Below are 20121 nucleotides of genomic sequence, written 5' to 3'. Positions count from 1 at the left end.
TTCTCTTTTAAATATATATTGGTACAGTTTAGACTGTTTTCAACATCCTCCAGTGTCATTGCAAGGAGCTCCCAAACACCAATAAATTGATGCCTGGGTTAAGTCTGTTTTGTGAACAGCAATTGTTTAGCCTCATTTTATAGAACTGGAGTAGACCAGGGTTAACCCCCCTACAAGGGACCACATGTCAAAACACTGAATTGAAAAATGCAACCAAATGCTGCTGAGCTCTACTAACTCTTGTTTACACATTATCAGCATCTCTGAAAAAACCCTAAGCAGAAATACTCCTGAATGACAGTATTTAATGACTGGTGATCATGCAGAGAGCTGGGACACAAATAAACCTCATTAGGGAAAGTTACAGTGGGAATCAGATGTGCACTGGCTGCTGTCTTACCAGCCCTAAGTATGTTCCTTTCCCCATTAAAGAAAAGCCAAAGCATTTTTCTGTTTCACAGAGGAACCAGCTACCCAAACTGCTTTCATTTCCTGGGGGGTGATGCTGTGCACAGATCATATTGTGTCTGTAGACATTTGCCTGTAGATATTTGTTTGTTGAATTCTCCAAAATGATACCTATTTGCCACTATAACAATATAAGTACCACTTTCCAGGTAGTTTCCTGTTAAAAAATAAAGGTAATTGAAAAACCTCACTTAGCATAATTTCATCACCTTTGTTTTATCTCATTTTTAAGTGGATGACCTTAAATTCAGCTCAACCCCAAAATAAAAGGCCTCTGGCAGAGATGTTTGTAATGCATTTCACACAAAAGAAGGAACATATAAGCAAACAATGGCAAAACAGAGCTCAAGAGGATGCCCTTGTTTTGAGAATTTCATCTCTAATGTGCACTCATGCACTTTTATCTCATCTTTTTTAAGGGAACCAATCTTATAAAGCCTTCCTCTTACCCACAGTCTGACAAGATCATTGGAAAAGCCTCTGAATATAAAGATCCCTTATGAGCAGAAGTTTGGAAGATAGGCTGTTTATCTATTACGAGCTCAAACTATAAGCACAGCAGTACTCATCTGATTTATCTAAGCTCCTATGCCTACACCACCCAAACAGGACAATCAGTGATGGGAGGGACACCCACACACCAGCACATCTCACACTCAGAATTTCTCCCTCGGGGCCACTCCTGGACAGCTTTATTGGCACCCAGCAGTACTTAGCACCAACATGAGCAGGGCATCTTACGCGTTGAGGAACGCCACCACGTCAGCACAGTTATGGGAAAGCAGCTCCAGGGGGAATGCTGAGCACCCTGAGATCTACACTATCAGGGATTAAGGTCAGTAAGCAATGTATTAAAGTCAGTGCTGCCAGCCCCATGGGCCAAATGTCCTGTCTAAAAGCCTTCATGGCTGCCTGAGTCCATTTAAAATAAAAGAAGTAAGCAAAGAAAAGCAAACATTTTTTCGCTTACAAGGGAAACGAAGTAATCTTTCCATGTCAATTCTGAATGGAAGAGAATAAACTCATTTTACCTGAATGTGAGCAGCACCTCCAGACTTCCCTATGGTTCTCTCCCCATTACTTACAGCATATAAAAAGGGCAATTTAACGGAAGGAGTTTATATTTGGGGCTTTTTTCAGCACTGTTTCCAGAAACTAGCAGATGTTGGTTAATGATCTTTAGACATTAGATCATAAACCACACTCATTTCAAACACTGCAATCCAAGTGATTATTTGTATATCATTAAGCAACATTCTCAGAACAAGCTCAGTATACGTCCTTATTCTTTAATTTAAACATTCCTTATTGTTTTATTTAAATACGAAAACATTGGATAAACTTTTATTTCATATTTTTTTAATTGACAGACTATGGGCAAGGTTCTTTCCTTCCTTTCATTCCCTCTTCCCAGCAAAGCAATATATAAGCACAGTGTCATTACAAAGTGCAACATTTCTTCAGCTTCACAACACGCTGACACAAAGCAGATGACATTTGTCCACACTGAAGCTCCAGATGAGCATTAGAACTGAATCCCATGAGTTTCCTTCTTCACAGAATAACAAAGCCACTAGTCCTTACAAGGGGAGCACTTATTTTAAACTCCAGAAAGAGAATACGATTGTTTATTTGAAAGCAAAGATAGATGGGCTTGAGTCAGACTAGCACAAGTATACCTGGTTGTGCATATATTTAATAAGTAAAAAAACTGTCTGTATTTTCAAACATACAGACTCTGCATAGCTATATAAATATAGATATATGTATGTAGACAGCAAGTCTTATATGCATCTATGCATGCATATCTACCTGTTTATGCCCAGCTACACGTAGATATTTATAACAGCATACATACATAATAACATGTGTTAAACAGTATAATCCATATTAAGAAGTACACATATACAAAGTAATATTCTCTTTCATAACATGAACTCAGATTCAGTTTTATCTGACTATCTACTGGAAATATTAGCTAGGCCTCTGATTCACTAGAACCACACTTTAAAAAATTAATTACATAATATATGCTGAAAAATGCCTAGATACATGACAGATAAATTAGTTTCATTTGAACACATGTAGTGTGTGAAAGAAATTAATTTAATAAACATTGTGACTCTCATCCTGCACAAGCATATATAAGTCTCAGTGAGTTCAGTTGTAATAACTAAAATTATTCATGGGCAAAAGATTTGCAGATCAAGGCTATATATGTGATTTGGTTGTTACATTATGTTAATTTTTGGATCTACTATTTCACCATAAAATCTGACAAGGCAGAGTCATTTATGAGACATAAATATAGAGAACTGAATTATAGGGAGTCCTCTACATACATAACAAGATCAATTATTAATTAACATTCAGAGATGAAGATATGTTGCTGTAGAGAAATTACTTAAGGGCGTCTATTGATAATGCTGGTCATGGGCTGGGATCCTTTCCATTCCCTCCATATGGGCCGTGGTGATTTAAACACAGCACCTGGATACAACCTATCCCCTCACACTTACTGTGAAGGGAATCCCTCTTCCCCGTGTCCCCTCCCACCACTGTTACAGCCAGTTATTGTGGCTGGAACAAGACCCAGCTATAGATCACATTATCCTGCTTAAAGGAAGATAAAATCTCACCCCCAACTGCTGCTGTAATTCAGGTGCAGAACTACCTTTCTGCTAATCAGATCCTGGGCTGGTGCAGCCAGCAGAGCTCTGCTGGCAGTAATGGAGATCTACACCTGTACAGATCTACACCTGTAAAAGATCCACCTCCTACACTCAAATTAGATCCAAAGCAGCAGCAACCTGGCTACACCGGTAGGATAGACCTCAGCTAATTTAGATAATCTAAAAGATTGGGATTGAGTTTGAGCATGCTATCCAGACTTTCTCAGCAACATATTCCTTCCTTTGGGGACTCACAGGGGGTAACTAATCCCACTTACCACAGCAGTATGGGTTCAACTCAGTCATCTGTGGACACCTCCCTCTGAGCTAGTCACTCACAGCTCCTTTCACCATTACCAGAGAAAAACACTTTTAGGGTGTGATGAATCTGATTTATTTTGCTGTCTATTTAAAGCTGAGATGATTCTTGTCCTAGAAATGCCTGTTTGTCTCCACTGGCTATGCAGGGTGGCTAGCTCTAATGTAGGTGACAAAAGTCCTCTCACCTATGTGACAGCTGCACTAGCAACAGTGCTCACACTTAGCAAAAAAAAAAAAAAAAAAAAAAAAAAGTACCAAATGTTAACTAAAAACAAATCTTGAACAGACTAATACATACATATTTCAAGATACAAATCTTAATGCAAGGCAAAAATACTCTTCTACTCTGTGCTTTCTGGCCAGAGTTTCAGGAGTATGTAATTGCACAGAAGCAAGTGACATTTATGAACGGCAGCAAAACTTGTTTTGTGTTCTGTTTTCAGCAGTTTTCATTGAAGGAAATTTTTTAAGGGGCCATAAAAAAATGATTTCTCATAGTGTTCCCCCTGCAGGCAAAGTCTTTCTGATCCTGAAATAGCCAGAAATTAGTTCTAACTGTGAAGCATAAAAATTAACATGCCTCTACTAATATGTTTTCACTAACTATTATAAGTTTGCAACACAAGTCTACAGATGCTCTGACTGGGCAAAATGGGATAAAACAGAATGCCCCAATAAGATTAAATATAGGAAACTGTTTTTTATAATGCTGTATCCACAGTCTTAAGCAGCCTAATGGAGACACTAATCCACAGCTGATCAGGTCACCTCCACCTCCATTTGGCTTCATTTTGCTGAACCCTTAAAAGCCTTGTCCCATATTTTCCATGGAGTTGTCCCCTATTCCCTATCAGCATTTGTAGTTAGTACAGAAATTATGCATTTTCTTGGTGGTTAATAAAAACTACAAAAGGAATCAGCTCCAGCTGGGTTACAAAATTGATGCCTTCCCAACCACCTTGCAGGCATTAACATTAGAAAGCTTTCTCAAGAAAGAGGAGGTTAGAATAGATGACAGAGAATACAGTGAAAATACCAATGTAATCTAAGCAAAAATGCCATTAATAAATCACAGGCCCAGCACATACCTCCACATAGCAATTCCCAGAAAGATTGTCCTAATCGATAATAAATACATAACTCCTTTGAATTTGCTAATTCGTTTTTGAGCAGTATGGACCCACTCCCTAATTTCAAAGTGCTGTCCTCTAACTCTTTGTGCTATGTAAAGTACACATTTGGACATGCTAAATTCTCTAATTAGTCTATAAATACTTGACTTTTACCCACTGCTTTGATAATTGCTGGGGAAAGGCCAAAGCATTTATGGTCAATCAGATGAAGAGGAAAGGAATATGGCCCTTTCAGCGAGTGAAATGTAAGGCATTCTGTTGCAAAGCAGAAGCTATTAGCAGGATCAATATTTCTCCTAGTACCTTAATAAATCATTATATCAAAGAACAGTTGCAGGATGAAGAAAACCTCATTCTACCAACAAGGATGCTTCCAAATCAACAAATAAAACATCATTTAAATTACAAAGACCTAATTGGTGTACAAAGGCAAACGGCAAGCATAGAATACAGCCTCTGATGCTAGGCATGTAAACATTTTAAATCATTAGTGAAGGAAGAAAAGCAGAAAGACAAAGAAACAGCTATGCTAAGAGCTCTCCACGCATAATTTGCAAATTGGTAAATATTCATGAATCCACCACACCGTAGCTGACTGATGGCACCATGTTTGGTGTAGATATCATAAGTGGCAGAAACAGAAGAGCCCCTGGAAAACAGGATGGCCTTTGATATCTTTATTATTGACTGAAAAAGAATCCCCTTGCTGCTATTTGCATTGAGGCTTTTTCCTCTTCCCCTCCTTAACTAGCAAATAATCAGCTAAGATTTGTAAACATTAGAATGAGAGAAGGGAACAAATATTCTAATGCTATTCTAATGCTTCTAATACTTTCAAGTAAGGGAGCGTCTCCTCTCACCAGACATTGCTCACAGCTGTCATCACATGTACCCACAAAGCCCTCTTAGCCACGTGACATAAATCAGAGTTTTGTCCAAGAAAACCAGGATCTTTTCCTGCACAGGTAGGTAACCCTCCTACACATAAACATATATATGTGTATATATATGTGCACAAATACATGGCTGTGAGAAGAAGACAAGGCTCACAGTGTTGCAAACCTACATGTTGCTATGGAGCACACTTCTTCACCACTTGTGAGAAGCCACCAGCACCTTTTTTTGGAAATGCCAACTCACAGCACTTTTGTTTTATAATGTAACCTTTCAATCTAATAGAGACATTACATAACCTAGTGGGGAAAAAGCCACTAGAGTAACAATTTCTTGGGTTCCACCAGGAGAAAAATGTAATACACTGTTGTAAGGAGCATTTAGGTTTATTCTTTTGTTTCAGTAATCTGGTTTTAGCTCTTTATTGAAGGAATATTACAAAAAGAAAACGCTTCTTAGTTGTTCAATCACTACTTTTGATTCCTATCACAGCTTTGGAAGCTTGTTCCTAATTTATTCGGAGGCTTTTGTGAAGAAGAATCATCTGTTACAGGAATTTCATTTTGGAATTCAAAGTGGGTACTCTTTGGTTCTCCAGTTCATATTTCATAAGCTTCTAATTCCACAGATGTGATACTTTGGAAGGTCAATTGTCATATGTCTGGAAAGCTGACAAGAAAGTAAACAATGCCAAACAGGAAGGGAGAAGAAGCATCCTGTTGCTACATGATGTCTCCTCACCCCACTTCAGAGCAGCAGAGACCTTACCCACCTGTCAAAATTCTCTGGAAAAGCAGAGTTTTGGCCATATGGCAGTAGACCTTACAGGGTTCTGGCCATCTGCATTTCCACCATATGACCAGTTCTTTCAGTTAAATAAGTATAAAAATGGACAGTGCCTAAACTTTTCATGCTCTGAACTCTCTATAGAGATGCATTTATTTTCTCAAACTGTAATTTATTCTGGAAAGAAAAATGGATCAGTGTCTCTAAGTTACACCTCGAATCAGTTTGTTGGCTGATCCTCCTGTTGTAGAAAACATATCAATCCTGCTTTACAGAGCATAAGATGCAAACTTTAGTAATAAGGAAACTGCTCTAGTTCATATACTTAACTGCCTACAAGCATCCCAAGAGCTCTTCCTTTCTTCCTGAGGAGATCACGTATTCCTCAGCTTATCTCATGCCTACTAACACACATCAAAATAATTTCTCTGGTAGCATCCCAGGACTATTTCAAAAAGCAATTGGAAATACCCTTTTTGCCACCATCCCAATGTATTACTTTTTGCTTGGCATGTATCAGCTTTGTGGACTGTAAACCTCTTGAGGCAGGGACTATTCCTATTTGTTTATGTCCTTAGTGGCTTAAAGGCATTATCAGCTTTATTCATCAAATTATCAGCAGCCGAGGGGATCACTGTGAGCATGACCCAAACTTCAGCGATCACGTCCAACAGGATCACAGGGGGAAGGCTGATGAAGTCCGTGTGCCCTTTCAATTCTATTATCATAAAAGTCTTTCTTTTTCCAGTACAGTAAAAAGGTGGACTAGCTCTTCAAACAAATAACCAAGAGTGATTGGGATGGTAGTAAATGGATTCAGCAACGATTCAAGATTTTCCTATTCTAGTCAGCCTGAACAATTAATTAACAGCTTCCTTCTTTGTCATTAGTTTTGTTGCCATAGTAGCCTCTGTAAGTGGTTTCTAACAAACAAGGAAGATTTATTTGTCACACTCTAAATCGATCAGAAAAGGAATGATTTCACATTCATTTCTGTTTGATAATGGTAGGTACAGCACAGTGAATCATTACAACTGTGTTTTCTGAGAAGTCAACATGTCTGTTATCTTAAAAAGCAATCCTAAAGATCCTAAAGAACAGGCCCAGAGATTAAAAGTGAAGTACCAGTTCTATGTAAACAAAACACTGTCTACATTAAGAAATGACAACATTTTATAAATAATAAATAGAAAAAAAGTTTCTAGATTTTTTTCAACTCCAATTAAGCATATTTTGCTTAATATAAACACTTCCATGCACTATTTTTTGCTCCAAATTCACAGCTGGTGAGAAACCATGGAGAAAAGCACTAAGAGAATTTCCTAAAAAATGGAGTCAAAATTAATGAGTTTAAACAAAAGAATTTTCTTCTACTTTAGGTTGCTTGGATTGTAAAAATTACAGCATCCACAAGGGAGAAAGCAGGGTGGGTAGGTACATGTCTGCTAACTAAATTCAGATTAAATTCTGGCCATCATCATGTGCCAGGGGTTTGGACATGTTTAGAGAACTGCAACCTGCAATTTGCAACCTGCAAATTGGATCAATATGTTTCTTGCCTGATAAATTCCAGGAGGGAGATAACAGGTGCATTATTGGAAAAGATTGTTGTTGCCTTTCTTCTAGAGGACAAGGTGACAGATTCTCTTAAAGCAGTAATGGCTCTTTGCCTCTTCACCAAACAATGCTTTGAAAAGGAATGTAGTTTCAAATCTCATCCTATCTGTAACCTGTCTCAGCTGGAATGGGGACCAGAGAAGAGTTGGCAACATAATCAAATTACTCAGATTTCCTTGATTAAGCAGCTAGTAATAATCCCAAGGGCAAAATGCTCTAGTCACATAAGTCAACTCTTTCCATGAAGGAAAACAAAACAAACATGAAAGCAATGGGACTTATGTTCCTCATTATACTTGCCATTTTCTGCAGGCAAGCCAAAGTGGCCTTGAATTTTTTGTCATACTATTGATACCCAAAGTAATTGACTCAGCTACAAAACACAACACAGTTAAATCTTATTGAGATCAAACTTTTTTGTTCTTTATCTCACCTCTTGGAAGATCTAAAGTGAAAATTTTTGGTCATCTCCCATACTGAACAAGGAATATGAACAACAAAGTACTGGGGAAATCACGTAGTCATGAAAGCTGAGATGTCACAAATAGAGAAGAACATCAAGACATCAAGCACATGCAAAATTTTCAATTTTCTAGTAAAAACGTTTCCATCAGTTTACAAATTCACTTTTTTAATTGTTCAATTTCTCTCCTGGGACTGGCTCCTATAAGCTACCACACTGTGGAGACAAAGCAAGAAATAAGGGGACTAAGGGGCATGATATTGCCTCTGGTAAGAGTTCTGCACTGAGGGATATAAAGTTCTCGATGTTGGTGAGCAGCACAGGGCCTTGTTTCTGACCCATTCCCCCCTGCACTACATTCCCCCAGCTGCCTCAGTTCAATCATTTGCCTGGCTATGCCCAAAACCATACTAGGGTCATCAAAAAAACTCTTTTAAAAAAATGGTTCTTTTAACATGAATCATTTCTCAATTCCCATTTACAAAGAATCTGCTGAGCCTTTAAGCTCTGCCAAAGGGAGGGCAGCCTCTGGTGATGAGTGTGGAAATGAGAGCTGGAAGGCAGTATGCTCCCAGATCAGATCTGTGTAATACAGTATCGAAATAATATAAAAATGCAGTCTAAGTGCAAAGAGCAAGTCTGATTCTCGTTCACTGTTGTTATTTTTAACTGAACCTCTGCCTGTCCATCTATTACACCTTTCCTGGCAGAACAGGGGCAGTAGCAAATCTGAACCCACTTTTGAGCCAGCATAAAAGTTGGAGAGAAGTCACAAGAGGTAATTTCATTACTGGAAGTTTAATGAAAACCAGCAGCCGGACGGTGAAGCTGCACACAAATTGCTGCCTAGGGAGAAGGAGGCAGGCAGAGCAGCCAAGGTGAGCTGTGCCTGAGCACAGCTGATGGGCAGGTGTGGGCAGCCCTGCCAGCTGGCACCAATGCGCCTCCACAGCACGCACTGCCCCTCGCCCACGGGGACCTGAGGGGTAGCTGGAAACTGAGGCGGGACTTTTAGGGGACAGGGGACATTAATCCATTGTAGGAGGCTTCTTCTCTGCTCACAGAGTACTCTGTTTCCAGGGCTCTGTGGCACTTTAAATGCTGTGCAAAGTCTGCCGTAGCATGGTGTGAGTGATGACACCAGCCCACTGAGCATTTGTTCTGTTTTGGGTTGGAGACAACTGGAAGCCGTGCAAACTCACCAGCAGTGCTAAGGCCAAGTTGACTGTGCTGAGTCAGAGCTAATGAACACTGCCAATCATGGCAATTTATGAGCTTGTACTCAGCATCTTGCTAACTGTTCTACACAGCTTCTGGTTGGCTTGGAAAATGGACAGAGGGAACTCTTCCACTGTGTAGAGGTAAACCCTTAGCTGTAGGCCTATGGGCTCTCACTGAGCACCTGAATCCTGGTAGACTGAAATATAAACCAAAGATTTCAACTTTGCAGGAAATTCTGCAGAGTGGAGTACAAGTGGAGAAGTGAGGAAGTGAGGAAAAGCCTGTGAACAAGCCACAGTCTGCTAAGGTAAAACCCTCTACTTTGATTCAGGCTCCACAATCTTAAGCATATCATGCATTGTGAGACTATCAGCAGTCAAATGAATCTTCAGAATATGCAGTGAAACACCTCCAAAGAAACAAAATGCTCTCATAAAGGACATCCATGTTGACTTGTGGAGATTTTTTACTACTTTAAGACCTTAAAATACTATATTGCATTTGGCTATCAAACATTGACTTTTTTTCTGAAAGCCCATCCTATGGCACTGCAAGCTGCCTGCTGATTGTATGGCTCTTGACAAACTTCCTGGATAGAAATCCCAACTCACTTCAACCTACACACAGAGCTACAGGTGTGGAAAAATCAAAGGTGCATTAATGGTGAAAGGTTTGCAGGAGTGACCATCTGGAGGCAAAGGACTCTAGCATTAAAGAGGAATGTTCCTGGAAGGATTATAGAAGGATCAGAAGTTTAAAATGCTTCATGCCCCAGAGCAAGAGAACAACCAGGTCTCTCCGTATATCTACACTTCATTGGGAACAGATAGGGCATTTGATTGATCTCACTCATGTGTGACAGACACAAGAGCCTGACAGGAGCTGGTCTGCAGAACTTTGGCCAGGATTTCAGAAATATTGCTGAATAGTTCACACAACCCTCCCAAAAAAAACCCCAAAAAACAAAAATGAAACAAAACAAACACCAAAACAACCTCCACAAAACAAACAAAAAAAACCCCACAAAAATTAAAGAATACTGGGCAATGGCTTTAGAACTCATTGCAGAATAAACGATGTCATTCACCTGTTACTCTGTGCTGTGGTGTGGTTTTTGCTTTAAGTTTCTGTTTGCCCACTATTCTCCTCCCTAATCTCCTCCCCTCCCGAGTTGCCAATCTCCCCAGTCCCTTCCCTAACTCCCTCCCTCCCAAGTTGTCAATCCTCCCTATCCCTACCCCTTTTTCCAGAATGCTCCTTGTCTATCTTGTAGTATTTGATGCCCCATTTGTTACTTTGTATTATCCACCCCCCCCCCCCCGCTCTCCCTGATAGGTTTATAGAATGTTAGTCCTGCCCTAGATTCCTCCCCTGCCATGCCCTCATTGGTTGGTTGCCCTATATCACTCCCTCTATAAAAACCTCTACAAACCCCCTAAATTTTGTCTTGGGGTCACAGATCATGGACCTAATAAATCCATGGAGTTCTACCCCAAGTCCCTTGTCATTGTTATCCGTTCCTGCACCGGACGAAGTGATAACTGGGAATAGTAGAGCTCAGGGGGAGAAGGTTGCACCCCTGCTGTCGCTGCCCAGCACGCCACCACAGCGCACTGCAACTCTGTAATCATCTCTTCTCCCCTTGTTTCCTTGCCACCTCAAAAGAGTAAAAAAGCTGGTTGAAGAGAGCAACACTCAGGACGTTTTCATGGACTGACAGGAATACAGAACATCATTATTAACTAAAGTGAATTAGTGGGCCTAAAACATTAAAGAATGGCATTATGAAGCAATTAAGTCTCCTTTAAGCAAAACACATCAGTCAATTTTACAAACAGGGTGCCCTATTTCCATCATCCCTCTCCTTGATTTAATACTTGATCTTTGCATTCAAGATCCTTGGTCCCTCTGAAATGTTTTCTTTTATTCTCTTTAGTGCTGGTTCTTGTTTCAATTAGATCACATCAGGTTTTTTCTGAGACTGTAAGCATATGGACATCTGAGTGCAACCTGTCAATAAAGTTATAATTACCTTCAACTGCTCTTGTAATTCTAGTGCCTCTGTGAAGCCCCATATTAGGAAAATAGTCCTTCAATGCCCTTCATCTAGTCTGTGTAACATTTTTGTGTACTTTTGTTGGGGGCTGTAAAGGCAGGAAGATTCCCTAAGAAAACCACTAAGTGCCATAGTAAGAAACCACTATTAGCAAGAGGGAGAAGAGAGTTGGTTTGTCACACATCAGGAGGAAAAGCTATTTGCAGGATCAGTGGTAATCAGAGAGCCACAAAAGTGAACACTGAAGACAAAGGAATGGCATTTCAGCTCATAATAGCATAAAATAGATTAGAAAGAACTGAGATAAGTTAAATTTTTTCAAATTGTCTAGGCATTCCAAATTTCATCCTGGAATACACATATCACTGACAGAAAATCTTAGAGCTGCTGGCAATTAACTTTGGGAGGTGAGGTCAGAAACAGTTAACTTAGCAAACACTCAGTGGGAAATAACCAAATAGGCTTGTCTTGCTATGCAAGACCTGATGTTAGCCAGTAGATCACAAGCTTCAACAGTCACTGTCACATATGTATGAATATCTTATTAGAAATATAAAGGAGAATGTTATCTACAAGACACAAGATGGCATTTTCCTTTATTACTTTGTTTTGGAAAGAGTTCAACCATAACCTTAGGTGAAGTGTTGGATGCCACATTTAAAGGAGGATGTAACTGACTGACAGTGATTAGTCTTAAAAACATGGCAAAATTGAAGGAATAGTTTGTTTAATTCAAAGAAGACAAAACTTGGGGAAACATGACAAAACACACTGAAAATTTCAAATATGTTTGAAAGAACAAAGGGAATAACCTATTCCTCTCCATTCCAAGCAGGAGAGAAGTAAATCCCAAGTTAAGAAAAGAAAAAAAGCATTTTTCTAATTTTAAGGAAAATTAGGCATTGGAATGAATTGCTCAGAGAATCTCCATCAGTGGAGACCCTCAGAAATGGGTCAGCTACAGCTCTAATGGGAAGTGTCAGTACAAGTGATACAGCTGCAGGACCCTCAAGCTACTTCCTAATTTACTAGGATAGTTCTAGGAAAAAAACCTGTGGCTACTTACATGAAGAACATTTTTTTTTAGTTCAAGGATATTTTGAGCAATAGTGTGTATTACCTTTTCCTTAGCTAATTTTTAATAGTGTTCTGAAGGCCCAGAGTTAAAGAGTAGCTTGACCCAAGATATTCTTTCATCTTTCTACTTTCATTTTTGCTGTTTGAGGAAAGTTGGTCAAGATTCTTCAGATTCTCATAACACTTCTTGAACTCAATATTCAGTGATCTTTTGGGGTTTTTTTCTGAATGTGGGATCAATGATATTAAGTAGGAACACATTCTTTCCTGAATGGTTGCCTACAACCATTTTTGGGTCATTTCTTCCATAGAGTCAATTAAAGTTGACATGGTTTCCTTCAAGTTTTGCTTTTTGATTCTGTTTAGTTTTTTAATTGGTGGCATCTAGTAGTCACTTCCTCTGTATTTTCCCTTTTCTGAAGTGATTACTGGGCCTAGAAACCTGAGTAATTCTGGAGCAGTATGCCTTGGGATTCTCAGTCTCAGAAGCACTGTATGTGCTACACCTCAGCCTAGAAAGAAGGCTGGAACTCTACCAAAATCAAGACGTTGCCTTACTATTACTTATGATATTGATTTGACTTTGCTCAGCTTTGAGTTCTGAAGATAAACAAAGCTTGGTCCTAAATTAGGCTGGTGTTGAAGAGTTTTTACAGGGCTGAAAAAAAGGAGCTAAATACTTATCACAGGCAGTTTCTAATGCTGATAGCATTGTGAATATATTAATCATAGGATCAAACCTGCCATCATTCAGAAATTATGCAGCCAGTAGGATTAGGGTAGTGACCATCCCCCTGAACTCAGCACTGTTGAGGCCACACCTCAAGTGCTGTGTTCAGTTCTGGACCTCTCAAGTCCTGGGGCATGTCCAGAGAAGAGCAAGGAAGATGGTGAAAGTTCTAGAGCACAAGTCTTATGAGGAGTGGCTGAGGGAGCTGGGGTTGTTTAGCCTGGAGGAGGCTCAGGGAGATTGTATTGCTCTCTACAACTGCCTGAAAGGAGGTTGTTCTGAGGTGGGGTCAACCTCTTCTCCCAAATAACAAGTGACAGGACAAAAGGAAATGGCCTCAAGTTATACCAGGGGAGGTTTAGCTTGGATATTAGAGGAAATTCTTCATTAGAAGAGTTGTCAAGTAAATGGAATAGGTTGACCAGGGAAAATAGCAGTTACCGTCCCTAGAGGTACTTAAAGGATGTGTAGATGTGGCACTTAGGGACATGGTTTAGTGGTAGACTCAGCAGTGATGGGGTAAGGGTTGGACTTGATGATCTTAACCGTTGTTTTCAACCTAAATGATTCCAAGATTCTATGATTTGCTGTCATGTAAACTAATTCAAAAAAATCCTTTAGTGTTTACTATTTGAACAGGTAGCCTTTTTTCATACTTTAGCTAAAAAGCAGGAGAAATGTTCATTTTGGTTGGTGCTTGGCCATATGAACAATCCTTGTCTTCCCTGTTATCTCTTCATATATCACTGCTGTTTCTGGAGACTTGAACAGTGGTGACAGCAGATTTTTCCTCTCAGCTGGAGAAGATGTTTTAACTGCCTTTCAGAAGCAAAATCAATTCATATCTTTCTGTATATGGCAACAGACTATCACTGGAGCTGTAGCTTATGACTTTTATCTTATTGTGACACCTGCTTTGGTCAAGGGGATTACTCCTTCTGGAAGGTGTCAATACTCATGGTGCTCGGTTGAACAGCTGTCCTCCCTCTTCTATTAATATTATTCATGACGTGTGATTGATTCGTCTGAGAGCCTTAGGGATAAAAAATTTAGCAGTTCTTTGCTGTCTTTCTTTTAGAGGGACCTAATGGACAATTATTGTTTCTGAAATGTGCTTCGGCCACCATTTCACCTCATCTATTGTTCAGCTACCTCTGTACAGGCAAAATGTGGGCAATGAAAAGGTGCAAGATGTGCCATTATCCATATGCTGAGAAACATCAGTTGCACACTTAGTGCTTCTCCAACAGCGTCATTCATTACCCAGTATCACACTGAGAGAGTTTAACTGATGGAAAAGAGAGAAGGCACTAGCAGTGACTCCACTTACACACAGCTGAGGCATAATATGGATTGGGGTCATTTTGGCTGAGGGTGTAGCTCCGTAATTAATTATTGAACTTTTAACTTCTGGGCTTATTTTACATAATTTGTATTATCTGAAAGTCATATTGACTATATTCAGCTTCTTAATGCTGGCACCTGTATCAAGAATTCAGCAACACATGGAAGGTGAAGACAGGAAAAAAGTATTTTAAATGGGATCTATAGGATCTGCAAATGCTTATTCTGAAAAATAGAGGAACAACTTAAATCAGATACAATGTAAAGTCATTTTCCCTTCTAATATTTGAAAGATTACCATAAAGAAAATTACATTCAACTGTTCTCTAGCTTCACTATAAATAAGACACCAAAATGCTTCCTATGGAGCAAATAGAGCATAATGTGGATTTTAGAAATACCCTAGTGCTGTGTAGGTCTGGAAAAGACTACATGGGGTGGCACTGAAAAATTCCTTACCGGATGATTAGATAAACATCTCTCTCTGATTATTTAGACAACTCTTGCTGGTAGTGAAGGCAAATGAACCAAATTATCTTTGGTGTCCCTAAGGTGTTCTTGACCATTGATACTAAAGATATCCCTTCTTTTTATGTTTTGCCTCAGGAATTAAGATCAGCAAAGATTATCATCAAAGTGCCACTTTAAAGCAGAAGATGTTGGCACCAGAGTGATGCAAGTAAAGAGCCTTACTCCTAATCTGAGCCTATGAAAACTTTGCTTAGTTTGCAGGAGTCTCTCAACTGGTTTCCCATTCTTTTGGGAAGTAGCTATCATTAAACAACAGGGTAGTATTTAAGGACGTTTCTAGACTGTTCCTCCAGCAGAGGAGGTACTTGCAACCATTCCTAGAAATACCTTGAAAAGAACTCAAAACATAAAATCCAGCAGAAGGTCAATCTGCTCTCTGGGTTGATTGGTAGTTTGTTTTCCCTGCACACATATGAATTTGAGTCTCTTGCAGTACCTCTGGCCACAGCTCTTACTCAGATGAGCAAACTGCCATTCTAGAATTTCTCATAATACCTTGTTCTTTGGCTTGCTGTGGGCAACAAAAAATCAGAGCTGGATGGTAACACACACTCTGAGCCACTATTCAAAAATTAAAATAACAAATGCATATAAAATCATTGAATTGTTGAGGTTGGAAAAGGCCTCCAAGATCATTAAGTCCAACTGTTAACCCAGAAGGGCCATGTTTCCCACCATGTCCCTAAGTGCCACATGCCTATGTTTTTTGGACACTTGCAGGAATGGTGACTCCACCACCTTCCTGGACAGCCTGTTCCAGTGCTGTTCCTATCCTTTCCGTGAATAAATTTTTCTTAATATCCAATCTAATCTTTCCCTGGTGCAACTTGAGGCTGTTTCCTCTCACCCCACTGCTTGTTACATGGGAGAAGAGACGAACTCTCACCTCACTACACCCTCCTTACAGGCAGTTGTAGAAAGTGATAAGGTCTCCCCTGAGCCTCCTTTTTTTTTTCAGACAAACACCCCCAGCTTCCCCAGTCCCTTACAAGACTTGTGCTCAAGTCCTTGCACCAGCTCATTGTGTTTATAATTAGGTTGCACATAAAACTCATTATTTGGACACAAGAGTCTTTACAAAATCACAGTCTTGTTTGGATTTCTGTTCTAATAAAATACAATTCTTCCTCCATGGCAGCTTTGTGAGATTCACTTCCCCCACCTTCCCATTTTATCTTCCCATATTTCCTTCAAGCATCTTGCTAACAGCTTTTCTCCAGCTACTAAACTATTTTGTTTCCATCTTTTCAATAATTCAAATATATGCATCAAATGCACACACGGTATATTTCCAGGCAGTAATATCCCCTTTCCTTCCTGTCTCTTTGTAGCCAGGTAATTTACATATAAGATGCACAAAGATAACCATGCTCCTTCACAGTCCTGTTTTGTGCACCAGGTCCCTCCGCTTTCTCTTTGCAATCCTCCACAGAAGCCTCTGGTGGGACAGCTGAGCCCTGAGCAAAGCTTGGTGGTACAGAGAGTTTGGCCTTTCCAGCAGCATGGCTTTAGGCATGGCTGCATTTCTATCCAGTGCAGCAGCAGGTCTGTGTGCAGCACCAGTATGGAGATCAAAGGTACAGTTGCCATGATTACAAGCTAGGGTAGAAAAGTATCCTCCCTAGACTCTTACTCTCCCTACTCCCTTCTCCTCCTATATTTTTGACAGATTTGTGTTTTGCCAATTGTGATTTCTTCACTTGAGAAGCAGCAAGACAACGGAGCAGTGCTCCCCCCACCAAACTTCCACAGGAGCCAGCCTACACTGACCGTGTGCCCAGGAGGTTATGACAGGAGGACAGGACAGTGGAGCCCAGCCCCAGGAGTCAGAGCCTCCTCATCCCATGCGGTGGCCATGAACTATTTTCACCACTTTTGTTTTTCTCTGCTCCCTGTAAAACCACGATACTTGTTTCACTACAGGAGTGTCAAGGGCAAAGGTTTGAGGACACCTCAAGGGGTATTTAGTGACCCCAACAGAGAACTTTAGAAACTTGAGCAATAAATTAATAAAACTCCAACAAAGCAATAACAAGTAATAAAGATCTCGGGGAAAAAAGAGGCCCCTCTGGGGAATGAGTTGAGGGATCAAATGCAGGAAATAAACAAGAGATTAAGAAAACAAGGAGGCAATACTTAAAAATGACAAAAAAAAACCCTTGAAATGTGCAGTGAAAAACATGGGATAAATGGAAATAGCTGACCCAGGTTAAACTAATTATTAAGCTAGATCACTATCCTGTTTCCATTCAACATCGATACCAGACACTGCAGAGAAGTGGTACAAGAGATACCTACATAGTAGCAGAAGAAGCTTCACCCAGATCCCAGGCTGAGGATCAATGAATCTTCTGCCACTGCTGTGTAACTGCTGTAACTTCTTTATAAAGGTATAATATGAAAAATCTATCTGTGATGGCATTCTTATTGATGTAAGTATCTATTTCTGGGAATACCTTTGACAATACCTCAGGGCAATACTTTCCAAGGGGAAATTATACCTTCTATCGCCTTTTCAGTAGAACAGTCTTGCCTTTTAATTTATTTGGTTTTCCTTTGCTTCTGCATTATAATGAAGGTACGTCACACCCGTACCCAACTACTTTGTGCCTCTTAAAATACATACTTTTAACATGTACATATATCAAATGAATCTCATATTTCTCCTCTTTTTAAATGTCACAATACTAATTTGTATGTACATCACAATTTTCCAAGAACTAGACTGCTGAACAAGGGAACTTTTAAAATGTGTTTTAGACAAATGACTTGCCTAAAAATTCTCCACATGGCAGCTGTTGATTGCATTTGTATCACATTATTAAGACGCAGGCCTAACCTCACTTTGCTTTGGCAATTTTAGCAGTAACTCTTGGAAGCCTTCGGTGAGGCGTGATTCAAACAACACTCATAGACGGGTCTGGAAAGGAAGATTTTATAAAGCTGCTGTTGCTACTAGTAAAGTACGCAAATGCCAACTGCAACTAGTTTTCTCCCTCTATCCCAAATGTCTTCCAGTGTTTTGCACTTCTTTCTCCTCACCCCCATCTAAGAAAACCACAAATTTTGCCTGAAGGGTTTCATCATTAAAGAAAGAAGCAGTGTAGTCAAAGCCTTAGGATGACACAGATCATTCAACAGTTGTTCAATTACAGTGAAAAGCTACTTATTTTTGAACACAGAGCTTTCACTCAACACAGGCCCAAGGCTGCACTATCAGATTGGTATCTGTAGTATCTCAGCCAGTCTGATTTAGGGCTTTCGCTCATTACAGAAGCTGTGCCCTTGTGTGAGGTTTACATCTAGGTTCAAAGAGTTTCTAAAGTGTCTTGGAGCTGTGTTGGCTTTAAAAGTTATTATCATAATAATTTCCAAGAATGAATCAAAAGTTGTTTTGGATACCTCTCATCTCCTAAATCCATCTGATTTTGTTTAAGGCTTACAGGCTACTTTCCCTGCAGAATTCCTACAGACTAATAAAACAGTAAGTGACTACAGAGTCAACAAGGAGAACATTAACACCCGAAGCACGCCAAGATAAACCAGGCAAATGAAATACAGTATATTAAAAAATGAACATTTTTAAAAATTATTATTTAGGGCATACAATTCCTACAGACCCCAAGTGTGACCAATAGCAGGGTATGACCACCCAGATGGAAAAGTTGATTCCCATAGGTTTTTCTTAACAGATTTCTATTAAAATGCTGTTCAGTACTAGCTTTGAAAGAAGTAAGAAATAAATTTTTTCTCTGTTATATAGCTGCATAGAACAACATATTGAAATGCAGGGGAGTGTTTTCTACCCTCTAAATCAGAGTGATTGCTGGCTACACTATCATTTCAGTTGACAAGGACACAGCATTAGCTACAGGCTTCTCACCACTTCTTGCCATGCTGACACTACAGGAGCCAAGCCATTATTATTATGCTCTTTTTACAGTCTCTTAAATATAAACTTCTTTTTTTTTTTTCATTTTTGTAAACTTTCCATGAACTTGAGCTCCTCCCGACCCAAAAGCCTCAGTAATTCTGCTGATTGTCTGCTAAGTGTGCTTCTGAAAATATCCACAGCTGTAACTGTGGTCAGCTGCTCACATATGAGCAACCTGGGTGGAAGCAATCGATTGCAGGACCTTTTAGGGTAATGCAGCTCCAAAACATACTGAAAGGCATAGCAGTGAGAAGAAAATGACATACAGGCCCAATTCCTTTCTGCAGTTCAACTCTATAAACTGCAATCATTCACTTCGAAGGAAAGACAAATGGGTTACTCTACATCTGTACAACAGTAACAGAATAGAGTTACGTCCTAAGCATCTGGTGAGAAATAAAATGAATTTTTCACAACACTTTCTCCAGCATAAAATTAGATTTGGCTTGCAGACATTCAGGATAAAAACGATAACAAGTCAGTACAGGGGTCTACATGCTGAAATACTGTCCTGGTTCCAGCTGGGACAGGGTTAATTTTTGCAGTAGCCAGGACAGGCTATGGCTAGGATCCAGACCATTATCCTGTACCACCTCGGGTCATCTTCCAAGGACAGGGGGAAGGACTTGCTTCTGGACTAGAGTAGTGTGTCAGAGGGAGTGGCTGTGTATTGTCAGAGGTTTCCAGGGGGTCAGCAAGAAGATTTCTTTCTCTTACACACTCCCTCATTAGTATTGTTGCTGTTACTGTTCATTTTCTTACCTCACTGCTGTTTCCAGTAAATTGTTCGTAATCTTTATCTTTTGTGACTCCCATTCTCCTTAACAGACCACCATGGAGGAGAGGAACGGGGAGGGAAGGAGGGAGTGAGGCA

General features: G+C 39.8%; 1 protein-coding gene across 7 annotated transcripts in view; it reads right to left on the bottom strand.

The window, feature by feature from the left end:
- ENOX1 (ecto-NOX disulfide-thiol exchanger 1) overlaps positions 1-20121 on the bottom strand; it is a 362929-nt gene that overhangs the window by 226468 nt on the left and 116340 nt on the right. The window lies entirely within an intron of this gene.

The sequence above is a fragment of the Anomalospiza imberbis genome, chromosome 2 (genome assembly GCF_031753505.1).
Source record: "Anomalospiza imberbis isolate Cuckoo-Finch-1a 21T00152 chromosome 2, ASM3175350v1, whole genome shotgun sequence".
NCBI lineage: Eukaryota > Metazoa > Chordata > Aves > Passeriformes > Viduidae > Anomalospiza > Anomalospiza imberbis.
This window is presented reverse-complemented; position numbering and strand designations above follow the sequence as displayed.